The 19002-nt window shown below is 39.9% G+C and overlaps 1 protein-coding gene across 1 annotated transcript in view; it reads left to right on the top strand.

Annotated features, from left to right (window-relative positions):
* Positions 1-19002, top strand: part of SLC16A2 (solute carrier family 16 member 2) — a 137725-nt gene that overhangs the window by 18027 nt on the left and 100696 nt on the right. The window lies entirely within an intron of this gene.

Genomic DNA, 19002 nt, shown 5'->3' with positions numbered 1-19002 from the left:
GGGTTGGCTGTTGGAATGGGAATTTATGCCTCCAGGAGAAGAATGGGGAACTACCTCATGAGCCTTGGCCTGTTATATCGGTGGCTGAGGAGTTAGCTGTGCAAATGAGCAAGTGCTTAGCTGTGCAAATGAGCAAGTGCAAGCCATGTGTTAAACCAGCACAAATGAAGTCAAAATCCCATACCGTGGTTTAGTACTCATCTGAACAAATTCAGCTTACTTGAAGCTCTGTTTAGGCTGTATCCATTTGCCTGACCAGTCACATAAAGGATGAGGCAAAAGAGTATGGGGTGCTATAGCACAACTCTGAGAAAATAGTACAGCTTTCATCTCCTGGTTATATGCCCATTCAAATTCAGCCAATATTTATTGAGAATTTTACTGTGTGAGCACCATGCTCACTTTTACATGTATCAATTACCTCATTGAACCCTCACAACAGCCCTGTAAAGTAAGATTAATCTCATTAAGATACACCAAGAGGTAAAATGGCCTTTCAAAGTGAAACAGCTAGAAAAGGGGGAATCAGAATTTAACCACAACTCTGCTTGATTAATGGTATTAAAGCCATTTACATGTCAAAGAAATTATTGACAGCCCACTGCATGCCAGACACTATGCTAAGATTTTTTTCCATGATACAAATCAAAACCACATTGAGATACCATTTCACACCAGTCAGAGTGGCTAAAATTAACACTCAGGAAACAACAGATGTTGGCGAGGTTGTGGAGAAATGGGAACCCTCTTGCACTGTTGGTGGGAAAGCAGCCACTCTGGAAAACAGTGTGGAGGTTCCTCAAAAAATTAAAAATAGAATTACCCTAAGACTCAGCAATAGCACTGTTAGGAATTTATCCAAAGGATACAGGAGTGCTGATTCATAGGAGCACTTGTGCCCCAATGTTTATAGCAGTGCTATCAACAATAGCCAAATTATGGAAAGAGCCCAAATGTCCATCAACTGATGAATGGAGAAGATGTGGTATGTATATACACAATGGAACACTACTCAGCGATCAAAATGAATGAAATCTTGCCATTTGCAACATGGATGGAACTAGAAAGTATTATGCTAAGTGAAATAAGTTGGTCAGAGAAAGGTAAATATCATGTGATTTCACTCATATTTGGAATTTAAGAACCTCAAGAGATGAACATAGGGGAAGGGAAGGAAAAATAAGAGGAAAATACAGAGAGAGAAAAACCAGAAGAGAGTCTTAAATACAGAGAACAAACTGAGGGTTGATGGGGGCACTGGGGGGAGGGGAAAAAGGGTGATGGGCATTGAGGAGGGCATTTGTTGGGATGAGCACTGGGTGTTGTATATGAGCAATGAATCATGGAAATCTACCCTTGAAGGCAAGAGCACGCTGCATATATTATATGTTAGCTAACTTGACAATAAATTATATTTAAAAAAAAATTTAAATTAAAAAAAAAAGATGTTTGCATGGATTATCTCACTTAATCCTCAAAATAGCCCTATGGTTATATTCATACCCCCTCCTTTTTTTTTTTTTTTTTTTTTTTTTTTTCAGATAAATGCATTGAGGAAAAGAAATGTTAGGTAACTTATCCAAGGTCAAATGCTAGTATACCACTAGTATAGCCTGTTGATTCCTAGAGTGTCTTTCCTTTGCTCCTCCATGGATATCAGATTCCCGGTCCAGATGATTCCCCTTCTAGCTTTGACACTCTAAAGATCAGCAACTCTATGGTAACCCTTCCCCATGAACTCAGGCAGCCTTGAGTCACTTGACTGTGGAAACTATCATACTCCTCTTCTTACTAGGGTCTCTGTATGTGTGGTACAGGACAGTAGGCAAGTGCCTCCCCAATAAGCTCAGTCTGAGTTCACTGGGACTCTGACTCAGCTCCCCACTTCTGGCTGGCCCCAGGTACTAGGTGAGGTTGGTTTTGTAACAACTTCTAGAAGCTGCTCTGAGCTCTAGGCCTGGGCCATGTAACTCTTTTTGTTCTGTAAAAACAAAAACAAAAACAAAAACAACACACAAACACACACACACACACACACACACACACACACAAACTAGGAAATATCTCCTTAAATTGGCAAATGAGAAAATCCTACAGAAAGGGCCCAGGGAAGATGCCTCCAAGCCTGAAGTGTTTGTACCTGTGTCTGTATGTGTGTTTCTCTGGGTTCATGGTACAGCCAGGAGTTGCAGACAGAGGTCAACCTTGATTCTGCATTGTCCACAGCCCTCCTTGGGCTAAGATGAATATTTCCTTCCCTACCTACTCCATCAGGCCTTTTCCCCTTAGAAGCTGCTGATGAATTTTTACGTCTCTTTCTGAACCTTAAGCAGAAGAAGACTGGCTCACTAAGGGATTAGTCAGGGTCTGGTATCTGGTAGAGGTGGTATTGGTCTACCCCATCAAAGGACTACTCAGATTTGCCTAGTGCCTAGGGTCTGGGTTGAGCCAAGTTGCTTGTGGAGCCAACATCTAGGGAAGGGAGTTTCACTAGGAGAGCTCTGAGCAGCACTTGGGAAATTACTATGGGGGAGAGGCTGTGGTTCAGATACCTCCTCATTCTCCTTCACCTTCCCTAATCTTGATGCTTTCTGAATTCCTTTTCTGTAATGCCTCCCTCCTCAAACCTTGCTGTTCTTGCACTATATCCTGCCCCTCACTCCTCTACCCTTGTTATTTGGTACAGAGTGAAGGAGCACACCACAAGGAATGAAAAAATGTGGATTCTACCACTATCTGCAATTTTTAAAATTTATTTATTTATTTATTTATTTATTTATTTACAGAGCATGCGTGGGGGGGGGAGAGGGAGAGAGAGAGAGAGAGAGAGAGAGAGAGAGAGAGAGAGAGAGAGAGAGAATCCTAAGCAGGCTCTGCACCATCAGTGCAGAACCCGATGCAGGGCTTGATCTCACAAACTGTGAGATCATGACCTGAGCTGAAACCAAGAGTCAAATGCTTAACTGACTGGGCCACCCAGGTGCCCCATGCAAATTTTACCAGGGTCACCCTGTGTGACTTTGGGTAAGGTACTTTACTGCCCTGAACTTCAGTTCCCTCATTTGTAAAACAGGCAAAGAATAGACTATTTTTATGATTTGACTCATAATTTAAATGAAAAAAAAAACATATGCAAAAACATCTAGGACAATTCTGTTGCTTGTTTTGAGGATCAAATGACAGAATAATCTGGAAATACTTAGTGAGCTCTAAAGTGCTGCTCATACAGGAGAAGTTTCTATTGTTTATACTCCCTGTTCCCTGACTGCCTTTCCATACAAGTAATAATTCAAATTTACCCAGCCTGGCTAATGTCCTGTTCATCTCCAGTGTTTGTTCCGAAGCCTAGGTAGTCATCTGTTTCTGGAATCTCTATGTCTATGGTGGAAAATCACAAGGTTCCCACAGAGTCCTCTTTCTTCTCCCAGGGACAAACTTAGCTGGGCTTTTGTGTACATAAAGGCTTTGTCATTTCACCCACAGAAGCAGTGGCAATCTTGTCAATGCAATGAGTAGGAAAGATCTATTTGGAAAGATGAGGCTTGACTTAGGATGTTATTATCAGCCCATTCTTGCAGATGAGAAAACTGAAGCTCAGAGAAGTGAAGGGCACGTAGATAAAAAGTGGCAGGTTCTAAGTTGTGTGTGTGTGTGTGTGTGTGTGTGTGTGTGTGCATGTATGTGTGTCTGTGTTGATGTGGGTAGGAAGCTAATCTTGAAGCATATGAAAGGTGAGAAGTCTGCATTAGCAATTAAGATAACCATAGGTCTCCAGGAATTAGATAAAACCAGGCAGCACACCTAATAAAAATTAGGTAGTGAACCAAAAAGATACTGACTGTGTACAACCTTTCCATCTCCTTCTCTATTTGGCTTGAATTCCTGAAAGAAGACTCCTTTTATTTCACTACATATATCAAATTTTGCTAGTTGCTATGATTGAAGCGTCAAGGGGAGATAGAGAACTAAGTCTTATGTCTTATGTCTGTACGAACAGATATACAATTAAGTACAGTGTTTTATAAGGAGAGGCATAGTGTTCCAGGTCCTAACACAATGCACTATATATAACAAGTGTTTAATAAATGTGTACCAAAAGAAATGAAGGCCAAAGGTAACAGAACAGGGGCATGTTTGGGGAAAAGTTAATGCATTGTGGGCAAAAAAGCCCAAGTGTTTCATGCCTCTCACTCTAGGCATCCTAGTCAAAGCCAGAATCCACTGCTGATTTCTGAGGCCTTATTTGCAAGGCTGTTTTATTTTTTTAATTGTTATTTTTAATGTTTATTTATTTGAGAAAGAGACAGAGTATGAGTGGGGGAGGTGCAGAGAGAGAGGGAGACACAGAATCTGAAGCAGGCGCCAGACTCTGAGCTATCATCACAGATCTTGACGTGGGGCTTAAACTCATGAACCACGAAATCACGACCTGCTTCGAAGTTGGATGCCCAGCCAACTGAGCCTCCCAGGTGCCCCATGCAAGGCTGCTTTAAAGTTGTGATGTGTTCGGATTTGTTTTCCAGATCATTCTTTTTAACCAACAAGGTTAGAGTTTTAGGCTTTTCCTTTGACTGCTGACCTAAGAAATCCATAAGAATCTTCAAGCTTCACTTTGCTCATGACAAATGACTCTCCCATTTATTTGCCCTGTGTATGGACTCTGATTTTTTTTAAGTTTATTTATTTATTTATTGAGAGAGAGAGAGAGAGAGAGAGAGAGAGAGAGAGAACATGAGCGGGGGAGGGGCAGAGTGGGAAAGAGAGAGAATCCCAAACAGGCTCCACACTCCATACTGAGCCTGACACAGGGCTCGATCTCACAACCATGAGATCATGACCTGAGCAGAAATTGAGAGTCAGACACTTAACCAACTGAGTCACCCAGGCAACCCTGGACTCTGATTTTTCATTGTGGGGACCAAAATTCCCTCCTTCTTTACCCTGGAACCAATCAGGTTTCCGAATTCCAGAGTAGAACCACACACTCTCACCCATCCTATGGCTGAATCTGGAATTCTCAAATCATGCCTTGTCTGCATTTCAGGTGCAGCTGGACAGGGTAAATATCCTGGACATCTGCCTTTTTCTTCCCTGGGCAGCCTGGCATCCCTACCCCCAGTTTCCAGACTCAACCTAAGTCAATTCTCTGATTACTTCCGCCTTTATGAGAAAATCTGGCAGGGAAAACAGGATCCTCCTCTGTCACCAGCTCAGTGATAACCTTTGGATGGAACAAGATTGCATCCCAGGTTTGAGTGGATTCTGGCACATAATTATCCAGGGATTGATAACTTAAGCTTGCTTACCTTTCATACAAAGACCAGAGTATTGGTGAAGTAAACTTGCAGCAGAAGAAAATCAATCTAGAATAAAGAACTTGTCAACTTTGAGAATTTTAGGACATTGTTACAGATACAGTTCTCCCTAATCCCTTGGATTCAGCCTCTTGCCTCCAGTAATGCCAGAATGATGAAGATCTCTGTCGTTTTCTTACTGTCGGAAGTTCAGATTTTGGCTTAGGGCCTGGGTGAAGATGAGGATGATAGAATGACAGAGTTACCTAACTGCAACAGAGAATGCATTCTTCCCCACCTGGTCCTGCCCCAACATGTAATTGAATACCTCTCCCTTTGCCACCCCTCAATAGGCTTTTGCCCCTCTCTTCCTAAATAAGGTTTTTAACTTACTGACTTACTTATTCAAATAAAAGATCCAATGTTCAAATGACAATAGGTATGTCCTCTGAGTATGAGCATATGGTCAATTTCAATCTTTGTGAGTTTTCAGAGAGGTACACAAACTCCCTGTGTGAAATGCCTAAATCTGAGTCATGTGAAGGTAGTTGCATGATAATGGCTTTCTGGATGGTGACATTGATAATTGTGATAAAACACTTCATCCAAACTTGACTTAGATTCATAGAAGTTTGGAGCTAGAAGGTCCTCAGTGGTCATCTAGTCCAGTGGTTCCTCACCAAGGCTGACCACCAAAATCATCTAGGGAGTGTGTTAAAAATATAGCTTCTTTATGTGACACACACACACACACACACACACACACACACACACGAATATTACTCAGCCATAAAAAGGACAAAATCTTGCTATTTGCAACGACATAGATAGAGCTAGAGAGTATTATGCTAAGCAAAATAAATCAGTCATAGAAAGACAAATACAGTATGATTTCACTCATACATAGAATTTAAGAAACAAGATAAATGAGCAAAGGGAGAAGAGAGAGAGAGAGAGAGAAAGAGAGAGAGAGAGAGAGAGGAAAACCAAGAAACAGACTCTTAGCTACAGAGAACTGAGGGTTACCAGAGGGGAGGTGGGTGGGAGGATGGGTTAAGTAGGTGATATGGATTAAACAGTGTACTTGTTGTGATGAGCACTGGGTGTTGTATGGAAGTGTTGAATCACTGTATTGTGAACTTGAAGCTAATATTACACTGTATGTTAAGTAATTGGAGTTTAAATAAAAGCTAAAAAAAATACAGCTTCTTTGTGGCCCATGATAAACCATCTAGATCAGTTTCTGAGGCGGAGCTTCAAAATCTGTATTTTAAGTAATATCATCAGGTAATTCTGATTAATAGGCCTGTTTTGAGACCTGCTTGGTTGAATTCTTTGATTTTTTTTTTTAGATGAGGAACTGAGGCTCAGAGGGGCAGTGGCAGCAATGTGGACAGATAGGAAAATAAGGACAGAGCCTTTCTGCCTTTGTTATCACCATCCTGTCTTTGCATAGAACACGTTACTTTCCCTATTCTGCCATTAACTTATCTTTCCATGCCTCCAGGACTGTGAGTACCTTAATGGTGGAGTCATGTCAGATCCATCTTTGAGGGCTTTATGTCCTTGAATCCAGGCTGCCAACTTGGTGGGCGGACGCACATTCTTATCTCCTGTACTTCCATTTTTTCTGGAGATAGAGGGCTGGGGCTGGAGTATAGTACTCCCTTCCTTTAAAAAGCAGGGTTGTCTTCAAAATTTCAATATTTTGTGCCGCCAGAGATCTGTCCAGAGCTGTGTAGGACCCAGGAACCCAATTCTTGTGCTGAGGGAGCCAGAATGTCTAGTGGAAGCAGGTTACCTGAAGCTCAGTCTGGGGCTAAGTGTCTGTTTATCTTGGGGAATTTTGGCTTTATTCCCATCACACTATTGCCAACAGCAACCTTAAGTGCAAGGATAATAACATGCTTTGAAAAATGCTTAAAACGTCACTTACCCAGCATTGAGACAACCTCTGGGAGTTGTTCCTTCATGTCCACATCTTAAGCTGTGCTTATCATTCTCATAGCACTGTGTTTCACCTTGCATAAATCTGAAGGACTGCCCACAGCTTTGCCTAGCTGTTTTTCAGGGCCAAGGTAGGAAGTAGAATGGAAAGATGGCTGGAGAGAGGCAAGGCAGGGCTGGTCTGTAGTCTGCATTTTGGTGCATTGAGAAGAGCTCAGAGCCAAGCTGGCTAGGGGAGTATGGTAGAAGGAGTACTGTCATTAGACCTTGGTTTTAGCCTAACGACTGTTGTGTTCACTCACTGTGTGACTGTGAAGTAGGCCTTCACCCCTCTAAGCCTCAGTTTCCCTGCCAGCACAATGAAGAGGTTGAACTCAGAGCCTTTCAGTTCTGATTGAATGGTAATAATTCAAGAGCAAAGCTGTAGGGTCAGGGAGGGGTCACTTAATGGATGATTCTTATTCCCTAACCTCATGGTGCCCTATTCATCTTAGATCTTGAGTTAACGCTTGGAAAATATGTGTTATTACCTCAGTTTCAAAATGTGACCTCAAAAGCAACTTGCATTTGTTCATCCCCCACTGTGCTATCTTCAGTGGGCCTCAACTGGGTAATATCTTAGTGCAGCCTGGCTCCACTGCACTCTGGATATTTCTGCTTCTTGAAGGCAGCCAGGAGCAACAGAAAACTGCTTTTCCCACTGGATATGGGTGCCTGAAGATATAGGTAACTCTACTTTTTAAGATCCCCTCTTCATTCTCTGTTGCCTGCTTGCAACATCTGTGGGGCTTTTTAGCACATTGACTCCCTCAGCCACACACCCCTCTAACTAGGTCACCTGCTGGCACTGACTCAGTACCAGCAGCCTGTGGTTTCTCTGTCTGGAAAGGCCTTGCTTCATCCTGTTGTGAGGAACTTTTCTATTTGGAAGTTCTGCTCTGGGGATTTCTCCTCTGCTTAACCCTTCTCCTAACAATTCTCCCTCCTTCCCCCTTCTCCTCACCCTCTGCCCCAATCAATCCCTTAGGGATAATTGGATGGTCTTTGTCCTGGAACAGAACACTATGGTATACCAGGAATGTCCACCTTTTATCTACCACCAGTGATAGCAACAAAGACTAGCTTGGGTGAAACTTTAGCATGCCCCAAAGCCATGACTAATAAACCAATAATCTAAGCAAAACTCATGTGCTTGCTATGCAAGTAAGCATTGAGACAAGTCCTCCAGTCACCTCCTTCCAACAAATTGCTTTTTTTATGCCCTTCCTTTTGAGAAATTATGCCCCCACCTTGTACCAAGAAATAGACTCTTAATTATAGAGAACAAATTAATGGTTACCAGAGGGGAGGGGAGAGGGTGATGGATTAAATAGGTGATGGAGATTAAGGAGTGCACTTGTTGTGATGAGCACTGGGTGATGTATGGAATTGTTGAATCACTGTATTGTACACCTGAAACTAATATAATGCTGTATGTTAACTATACTGGAATTGAAATTAAATTTAAAAATTCCACATAAGAAAAGTGTGGGGTGGGGTGCCTGGGTGACTCAGTCTGTTAAGTGTCTGACTTTGGCTCAAGTCACAGTCTCATGGTTTGTGGGCTTGAGCCCCACATTGGGCTCTGTGCTGACAGCTCAGAGCCTGGAGCCTGCTTTGGATTCTGTCTCCCTCTCTCTCTCTGCCCCTTCCCCCTGACTCATGCTCTCTCTTGCTCTCTCAAAAATAAATACATAATTAAAAAAATTAAAAATTGTGGGCTCCTCAACCACAACAGCCCTCCAGGTATAGTCTGCCTAGGGCAAAGGAAAGCATAACTGTCTCTTCCTTTGTTCTGATCAGTACGTTTTGGACAATTCAGCTCAAAATTTCCAATAAGGCAGCACATTATACCTTTGAAACTTATTGAACTTATAATTATGCTAAACCCCTAGATTCATACATGTCTCTACTAAGTCATAGCTCCTTTATTATACAGTTGTTTAGGGAGCTTTTTATTTTATTGAAGGATAACTGACATATAATGCTATATTAGTTTTAGGTGTACAAAACAGTGATTTTACATTTATATGCACTATGAAAGCATCACCATAATGAGTCTAGTTATCATCTGTCAACATACAAAATTAATACAATATTATTGTCTATATTGCCCATGCTTACATTACATTTTCATCCCTCATTTATTTTATTACTGGAAGTTTATATCTCTTGATTCCCTTCAGCCATTTTACCCAACTTCAAAATCTCCCTCTCTTCTGACTGTCCATCTGTTCTCTGTATCTATGAATCTGGTTTTGCCTTGTTTTTTTTTTTTTGTTTTCACATATAAGTGAAATCACATGGTATTTGTCTTTTTCTGTCTGACTTGTTTCACTTCCCATAATATACTTCAGATCCATTCATGTTGTTGCAAATGGCAATATTTCATTCATTTTTATGGCTAAGTAATAATTCCATTGTGTGTATCCATTGTGTGTATCTTTATCCATTCATGTATTGATGCACAGTTGGGTTGCCTCCATATCTTGTCTGTTGTAAATACTGGTGTAATGAACTTAGGGAGTGCATATACCTTTTTCAGTTAGTGTTTTCATTTTCTTTGGGTAAATACCCAGAAGTGGGAAAGCTGGACCAAACCTCCACACTGTTTTCCATAGTGACTGCACCAATTTACATTCCCACCAATGGTGTATGAGAGTTCCCTTTTCTACATATCTTTGCCAACATTTGTTATTTCTTTTTATTTTTTGAAAATATCTATACTGACAGATGTGAAGTGATATCTCATTGTTGTTTTGATTTGCAATTCCCTGATGATGAGTGATGTTGAGTATCTTTTTATGTACCTATTGGCCATCTGTATTTCTTCTTTGGAGAATATTTATTCAGATCTTTGGCTGATTTTTAAATTGGATTGTTTTAACTGTTGACTTGTGGAGAAGATGGCGGCATAGGAAGACACTGGGCTCACCTCGTCCTGGTGATTGCTTGGATCCCACCCATATCTGCCTATATAACCCAGAAAACTGCCAGAAGACTAGCAGAATGGACTCTCCAGAGCCAAGCATAGACAAGAGGCCCACAGAAGAGGGTAGGAAGGGTAGGAAGGGCAGAGAGGCGGTTTGTGCTACATGGACTGGTGGGAGCGAGCCGGGGCAGTGGAGAGGCAGCCCACCAGGCAAGGAAGAGCCCCCAAAGTCTGGCTTGCAAAAGTGGAGGCGCGAGATTCTGAGTTCTGACAGCCAGTGGGACTTAACATCTGGAATGTTAAAAGTCAACAGCTCTGCTCTCAGAGAGTGGGGATGGCGAGAGGGCACCAGGGGGAGAGCTGTTGAGTCCCAGAAGGACAGAGTTCAGCGGAGGAACAAAAGCATTGGCAAGGGCCATCTCTCTCTCCAATCCCCCAGCCAAAATTCCAAAGGGAACCAGCTCCAGTCACCGAACTTGCTTGCACCACTCGAACACTCAACACTGTGCTTCTGTGGATCCATCCCTTCTATAGACCTGCCTCCCTCCCGGTGCTGCAAGGCCCCTCCTGCAGGGGACCACTGACACCAAAGCTACCTAAGCCTGCCCCTCTTGCCCCTGTGCACCTTGCAGATCCACCCCGTCTAATACGCCCTTGGCCAGATCCCATCAAAGCAGCACCACAAGCCTGGCAGTGTGCAAGCAGCCCAGATAGGAGCCACACCACTCCACAGTGAGTCCTGCCCCTGGGAGAAGGGAAGATAAGATACACACCAGTCTGACTTTGGCCCCATACGTGGGCTGGGGGCAGACATCTGGTCTGACTGTGGCCTCGCCCACTAACAAGTTTCTCCAGATGGCCACAGGGGAAGTGCCCTGTAGTTTGGAGCTACTGCAGGGACTGCCAAAAATGACAAAATGGAAGAATTCTCCTCAACAGAAATTCCAGGAAGTAGTGACAGCTAACGAATTGATCAAAAACCAATTTAAGCAATATAACAGAACACGAATTTAGAATAATAGTCATAAAATTAATTGCTGGGCTTGAAAAAAGCATAGAGGACAGCAGAGAATCTATTTCTAGAGATAAAGGGACTAAAAAATAGTCATGAGGAACTAAAAAATGCTACAAATGAGGTGCAAAATAAAATGGAGGCGGCCATAGCACGGATTGAAGAGGCAGAGGAGAGAATAGGTGAACTGGAAGATAAAATTATGGAAAAAGAGGAAGCTGAGATAAAGAGAGATTTAAAAAAATCCAGTAGTATGAGGGGAGAATTAGAGAACTAAGTGATGCAATCAAATGGGACAATATCCATATCATAGAAATTCCAGAAGAAGAAGAGAGAGAGAAAGGGGCGGAAGGTGTACTTGAACAAATCATAGCTGAGAACTTCCCTGAGCTGGGGAAGGAAACAGGCATTGAAATCCAAGAGGCACAGAAAACTCCCTGCAGATGTAACTTGAATCAATCTTCTTCAGGACATATCATAGTGAAACTGGCAAAATACAAGGATAAAGAGAAAATTCTGAAAGAGGCTAGGGATAAACAGGCCTTAACATACAAAGGTAGACACATAAGGGTAGTAGCAGACCTATATACTGAAACTTGGCAGTCCAGAAAGGAATGGCAGGAAATCTTCAATGTGATGAACAGAAAAATATATGCAGCTGAGAATCCTTTATCCAGCAAGTCTGTCATTCAGAATAGGAGGAGAGATAAAGGTTTTCCTAAACAAACAAAAACTGAAGGAATTCATCACCACTAAGCCAGCCCTACAAGAGATCCTAAGGGGGACTCTGTGAATGAAATGTTGCAAGGACCAAAAAGTACCAGAGACATCACTACAAGCATGAAACCTACATATAACACAATGACTCTAAAGCCATATCTTTCAATAATAACACCGAAGGTAAATGGACTAAATGCTCCAATCAAAAGACATAGGGTATCAGAATGGATAAGAAAGCAAGACCCATCAATTTGGTGTCTACAAGAGACTAATTTTAGACCTGAGGACAACTTCAGATTGAAAGTGAGGGGATGGGGAACTATCTATCATGCTACTGGAAGTCAAAAGAAAGCCTGAGTAGCCATACTTATATCAGACAAACTAGACTTTAAATTAAAGGTTAGTGGGGGAGGGGAGGGTGAGTTGGGTATTGAGGAGGGCAACTTTTGGGATGAGCACTGGGTGTTGTATGGAAACCAATTTGACAATAAATCTTACATAAAAAATAATAAATAAAATTACCCTTTATCTGTAAAAAAATAAATTTATTATTGGAAGAAACAAAAAAATAAAGGATTGAACAAGAGAGGAAGAAGGGCATTATATAGTAATTACAGGTTCTATCCATCAGGAAGAGCTAACAATTAAAATGTCTATGCGCTGAATACGGGAGCCCCCAAATATATAAAACAATAAATCACAAACATAAGCAACCTTATTTATAAGAATGTGGCAATTGCAGGTGACTTTAATACCGCACTTACAACAATGGACAGATCATCTAGACAGAGAATCAGTAAGAAACAAGGGCCCTGAACAATACATTGGACCAGATGGACTTGACAGATACATTTAGAACTCTACATCACAAAGCAGTAGAATATACTTTCTTCTCGAGTGCACATGGAACATTATCCCAGATCACATACTGGGTCACAAAACAGCTGTCAATAAGTATAAAAGAATTGAGATCATACCATGCACACTTTCACACCACAATGCTATGAAGCTTGAAATCAACCACAGGAAAAGTCTGGAAAACCTCCAAAAGCATGGAGGTTAAAGAACATCCTACTAAAGAACAAATGGGTCAACCAGGCAATTAGTGAAGAAATTTAAAAATACATGGAAGCAAATGAAAATAAAATACAACAATCCAAACCCTTTGGAATGCAGCAAAGGCAGGCCTGAGAGTACAGGACATTGCAATCCAGGCCTATCTCAAGAAACAAGAAAAATCCCAAATACAAAATCTAACAGCATACCTAAAGGATCTAGAAACAGAACAGAAAAGACACCCCAAACCCAGCAGAAGAAGAGAAATAATAAAGATTAGAGAAGAAACAAACAATAGAATCTAAAAAAAAAACAGCAGAGAAGATCAATGAAACGAAGAGTTGGTTTTTTGAAAAAATAAACAAAATTGATAAACCTCTAGCCAGGCTTCTCAAAAAGAAAAGGGAGAGGACACAAATAGATAAAATTATGAATGAAAATGGAATTATTACAACCAATCCCTCAGAAATACAATCAGGGAATACTATGAAAAATTATATGCCAACAAACTGGACAACCTGGAGGAAATGGACAAATTCCTAAACACCCACAAACTTCCAAAACTCAAACGGGAAGAAATAGAAAATTTGAATAGGTCCATAACTAGTGAAGAAATTGAATCAGTTATCAAAGAATCTCCCAACAAATAAGTCCTGGACCACATGGCTTCCCAGGGGAATTCTACCAGACATTTAAAGCAAACATAATACCTACCCTTCTCAAGCTGTTCCAAAAAATAGAAAGGGAAGGAAAACTTCCAGACTCATTCTATGAAGCCAGCATTACTTGGATTCCCAAACCAGACAGAGACCCAGCAAAAAAAAGAGAACTACAGGCCAACATCCCTGACGAATATGGATGCAAAAATTCTCACCAAGACACTAGCAAATGGAATTCAACAGCATATAAAAAGAATTATACAGCTTTATCAAGTGGGATTCATTCCTGGACTGCAGGGCTGGTTCAATATTTGCAAATCGAACAATGTGATACGTCACATTAATAAAAGAAAATATAAGAACCATATGATCCTGTCAATGGATGCAGAAAAAGCATTTGACAAAATTCAGCATCCTTTCTTAATAAAGACGCTTGAGAAAGTCAGAATAGAAGGAACATACTTAAACATCATCAAAGCCATTTGTGAGAAGCCCACAGCTAATATCCTCAGTGGGGAAAAACTGAGAGCTTTCCCCCTGAGATCATGAACACGGCAGGGATGTCCACTCTCACCGCTGTTGTTTCACATAGTGTTGGAAGTGCTAGTATCAGCAATCAGACAACAAAAGAAAATCAAAGACATCAAAATTGGCAAAGATGAAGTCAAGCTTTCAATTTTTGCAGATGACATGATACTATACATGGAAAACCTGAGAGACTCCACCAAAAGTCTGCTAGAACTGATACATGAATTCAGCAAAGTCGCAGGATACAAAATCAGTGTACAGAAATCAGTTGCATGTTTATACATTAATAATGAAGCAACAGAAAGACAAATAAAGAAACTTATCCCATTCACAATTGCACCAAGAATTATAAAATACCTAGGACTAAACCTAACCAAGGATGTAAAAGATGTGTATGCTGAAACCTATAGAAAGCTTATGAAGGAAATTGAAGAAGATACAAAGAAATGGAAAAACATTCCGTGCTCATGGAGTGGAAGAATAAATATTGTTAAAATGTCAATAATACCCAAAGCAATCTACACATTCAATGCATTCCCAATCAAAATTGCACCAGCATTCTTCTCGAAGCTAGAACAAGCAATCCTAAAATTTGTATGGAAACACAAAAGATCCCGAATAGCCAAAGTAATATTGAAGAGGAAGACCACAGCGGGAGGCATCACAATCCCAGACTTTAGTCTCTATTACAAAGCTGTAATCATCAAGACAGCATGGTATTGGCACAAAAACAGACACATAGACCAATGGAATATAATAGAGAATCCAGAATTGGACCCACAAAAGTATGGCCAACTAATCTTTGACAAAGCAGGAAAGAATATCCAATGCAAAAAAAAAAAAAAAAAAAAAAAGTCTCTTTAACAAATGGTGCTGCGAGAACCGGACAGCAACATGCAGGAGGATGAAACTAGACCACTTTCTGACACCATTCACAAAAATAAATTCAAAATGGATGAAGGACCTGAATGTGAGACAGGAAACCATCAAAACCCTAGAGGAGAAAGCAGGAAAAAAACCTCTCTGACCTCAGCCGCAGCAATTTCTTACTTGACACATTCCCCAAAGGCAAGGGAATTAAAAGCAATAATGAACTATTGGGACCTCATGAAGATAAAAAGCTTCTGCACTGCAAAGGAAACAATCAACAAAACTAAAATGCAGCTGACAGAATGGGAAAAGATATTTGCAATTGACATATCGGACAAAGGGCTAGCATCCAAAATCTATAAAGAACTCACCAAACTCCACACCTGAAAAATAATCCAGTGAAGAAGTGGGCAGAAAACATGAATAGACACTTCTCTAAAGAAAACATTCAGATGGCCAACAGGCACATGAAAAGATGCTCAACGTCACTGCTCATCAGGGAAATACAAATCAAAACCATACTGAGATATCACCTCACGCCAGTCAGAGTGGCAAAAATGAAAAAATCAGGAGACTATAGATGCTGGCGAGGATGTGGAGAAAAGTGAACCCTCTTGTACTGTTGGTGGGAAGGCAAACTGGTGCAGCTACTCTGGAAAATAGTGTGGAGGTTCTTCAAAAAATGAAAAATAGACCTACCCTATGACCCAGCAATAGCTCTGCTAGGAATTTACCCAAGGGATACAGGAGTGCTGATACATAGGGACATGTGTACCCCAATGTTTATAGCAGCACTTTCAACAATAGCCCAAGTATGGAAAGAGCCTAAATGTCCATCAACTGATGAATGGATAAAGAAATTGTGGTTTATATACACAATGGAATACTACTTGGTAGTGAGTAAGAATGATATATGGCCTTTTGTAGCAAAGTGGATGGAACTGGAGAGTGTTATGCTAAGTGAAATAAGTCATACAAAGACAGATACCATATGTTTTAACTGTTATGTGTATCCTGAGAAACTTAACAGAAGACCATGGGGAGGGGAAGGGGGAAAAACAAGTTAGAGAGGGAGGGAGGCAAACCATAAGAGACTCTTAAAAACTGAGAATAAACTGAGGGTTGATGGGGGGTGGGAAGGAGGGGAAAGTGGGTAATGGGCATTGAGGAGGGCACCTGTTGGGATGAGCACTGGGTGTTGTATGGAAACCAATTTGACAATAAATTTCATATTTAAATAAATAAATAAATAACTGTTGACTTGTATGCATTCTTTACATATTTTGGTTATAAGCCTCCTTATCAGATATATGATTTGCAAATATTTTCTCATTGCCTTTTTATTTTGTGGATAGCTTCCTTCACTGTGCAAAAGCTTTTTATTTTTTAATTATTTTTTTATTTAAAAAATTTTCAGTGTTTATTTATTTTTGAGAGAGAGAGAGAGAGAGAGAGAGAGAGAGAGAGAGAGAGAGAGAGATCAGGGGAGGGGCAGAGAGAGAAGGAGACACAGAATCCAAAGCTGGCTTTAGGTTCTAAGTTGTCAGCACAAAACCCAATGAGGGCTCAATCTCAGGAGCTGTGAAATCATGATCTGCGCTGAAGTCAGAGGCTTTTAACTGACTGAGCCACCCAGGTACCCCTGTGCAGAAGCTTTTCAGATTGATGTAGTTTCATTTGTTTATTTTTGTTTTTCTTGCTAGTGGTATCAGATCCCCAAAATATCATTAAGATTGATGTCAAGGAGCTTACTTTCTAATTTTCTTCTAGGAATTTCATGGTTTCAGGTCTTACATTCAAGTCATCAATCCATTATGACTTAATTTTTATGTATGGTGTAAGATATTGGTCCTCTTTCTTTCTTCCTTCCTTTCTTTCTTTCTTTCTTTCTTTCTCCTTCTTTTTTTTTTTGCATCTAGCTGTAATGTCATTTATTGAAGAGAGTATCTTTTTCCCATTGTATATTCTTACCTCCTTCGTCATAGATTATTTGACCATTTAGGGGTGGGTATATTTTTGGGCTATCCTGTTCCTTTGATCTATGTGTTACTATGTGCTAGTAACATACCATTTTGATTACTATAGCTTTGTAGTATGGTGAGTTCTGAGAGTGTGATACCTCCAGGTTTGTTCTTTCTCAAGATTGTTTTGGCTTTTTGGGGTCTTTCGGTGTTCTATACAAATTTCAGGATTAATTGTCCCAGTCCTATGAAGAACGCTATTGGTGTTTTGATAAGGATTGCATTGAATCTGTAGATTGCTTTGGGTAGTTTGGACATTTTAAAAATATTAATTCTGCAATCCATGAGAATGGTATATATTTCCATTTATTTGCATCTTGTTCAATTTCCTTCATCAATGTCTTACAGTTTTCAGAGTATGGGTCTTTCACTTTCTTGGCTAAATTTATTCCTTGGCATTTTATTCTTTTTGATGCAATTGCAAATGGGATTGTTTTATTAATTTATCTTCCTGATAGTTTGTTATTAGTGTAGAGATATGCAGCAGATTTATGAATATTAATTTTATACCCTTCACCTTCACTGAATTCATTTATTAGTTCTAAAGTTTTTTGGTAGAGTCTGCAGCATTTTCCACATATAGTATTATGCCATCTGCAAATAGTGACAGTTTTATTTCTTTCTTTTGAGTTTAGATGCCTTTTAAATCTCTTTTTCTTGCATATTGCTGTGGCTGGAACTTCCAATACAGTGTTGAATAAAAGTGGTGAGAGTGGGCATCCTTATCTTCTTCCTGATCTTAGAGGAAAACCTTTCAGCTTTTCACCACTGAGTATGATGTTAGTGAGTTTTTCATATATGACCTTTATTAGGTTGAAGTACATTCCCTCTATACCTACTTTGTTGAGAGCTTTCATCATAAAAGGTTGTTGAATTTTGTCAAATTCTTTTTCTTCATTTAAAATCCCATTTGATCATAGTGAATGATCCTTTTAATGTATTGTTGAATTTGGCTTGCTAATATTGTTTTAAGGATTTTTGCATTTGTTCATCAGATATATTCATCTATAATTTTCTTTTTTGTGGTGGCTTTGCTTGCTTTTGGTACTAGGGTAATGCTGGCTTCATAAAATGAATTTGTGAGGGTTTCTCTTCTTGAATTGTTCAGAATAGTTTGAGAATAGATATGAAACATTTGAATGTTGAGTAAAATTCACCAATGGAGTCATTTGGTCCTGGACTTTCATTGGGAGGTTTTGATTGCTGATTCAGTATCATTACTAGTAATTGGTCTATACAGATTTTCTATTTCTTCATGATTTAGTCTTGCAAGATTGTGTGCTTCTGAAATTTTTTCATTTCTTCTAAGTTGTTCAATTCATTGGTATATAATTGCTCATGGTGATCCTTATAATCCTGTGTATTTTTGTGGTATCGGTTGTAACTTCTGTTTTATCTCTGATTTTATTTGGGCCCTCTCTCTTTTTCTTGATGAGTCTACCTAAAGGGTTGTCAATTTTATTTATCTTTTCAAGGACCCAGGTCTTTTATTAATTTTTTAAAATTGTTTTGTAGTCTTTATTTTCTTTCTTTCCACTCTTATCTTTATTATTTCCTTTCTTCTCTTAACATTAGGATTTGTTCTTCTGTTTCTAGTTCCTTTAGGTGTAGAATTGGATTCTTTGAGATTTTTTTTTGTTTCTTTTTTTTTTTTTTGATGACTATCATAGTGTTTATTTTCTCTTCTTTTAAAATACCTTCTTTTTTTAGTTTTAAAAAAAATTTTAATGTTTATTTATTTTTGAGAGAGAGAGACAGATTGCAAGTGGGTGAGGGGCAGAGAGAGAGAGGGAGACACAGAATTTGAAACAGGCTCCAGGATCTGAGCTGTTAGCACAGAGCCTGACATGGGGCTCGAACTCACAAACTGCAAGATCATGACCTGAACTGAAGTCGAATGCTTAACCAACTGAGCCACCCAGGT

Source organism: Panthera onca, chromosome X (genome assembly GCF_046562875.1).
Source record: "Panthera onca isolate mPanOnc1 chromosome X, mPanOnc1 haplotype 2, whole genome shotgun sequence".
NCBI lineage: Eukaryota > Metazoa > Chordata > Mammalia > Carnivora > Felidae > Panthera > Panthera onca.
The sequence above is the reverse complement of the archived record's forward strand: the minus strand, read 5'-3'. Positions and strand labels throughout refer to the sequence as shown.